Source organism: Penaeus monodon, chromosome 23 (assembly GCF_015228065.2).
Source record: "Penaeus monodon isolate SGIC_2016 chromosome 23, NSTDA_Pmon_1, whole genome shotgun sequence".
Classification (NCBI taxonomy): domain Eukaryota; kingdom Metazoa; phylum Arthropoda; class Malacostraca; order Decapoda; family Penaeidae; genus Penaeus; species Penaeus monodon.
In genome coordinates this window covers 14,551,603-14,552,042 of record NC_051408.1, presented here as the reverse complement: position 1 = coordinate 14,552,042, position 440 = coordinate 14,551,603, and the positions used below count along the sequence as shown (strand labels likewise).

At 33.9% G+C, this 440-nt stretch overlaps 1 protein-coding gene across 1 annotated transcript in view; it reads left to right on the top strand.

Annotated features, from left to right (window-relative positions):
• LOC119588353 overlaps positions 1-440 on the top strand; it is a gene marked incomplete in the record, with an annotated part of 20,904 nt that overhangs the window by 14,539 nt on the left and 5,925 nt on the right.

The window sequence follows — 440 nt, the reverse complement described above, 5'->3', positions numbered from 1 at the left end:
AAGGCAACGATAGCTATTACGAGAATGACAGTAAATACAAAAAAAGTAAAATCCACAGCAATAGTGCTAATAATAGGAATTATGAAAATAATGTTAATAACAAGAGTACAAAAAATCTCCATATACCGTTTTCTTTTGAGACGTCGTTACTGAGAGCATACTGTGCCATCTGGCGTCTGTTGTCTAACTACTAACGCCCGCATAATTTGATTAGTTGCAAATTATGCGCTGGTTTTACATGATTTTACTATGTGGTAGTTGATTCATTGCATGGCATCACTGTAACATTCATGTAGCTTCTTCCTAATTAGCGTGTGAAAGTTGTGAGTACATTGCTTTGTAGGAGAGGATATTTAGCCATTAAAAAAAGGGTTGTGCTCTTTGCTTTTGATGTTGTTATGGTTTAGTAAAGCGTTTATTTGAGTATTTTTTTTTATCAA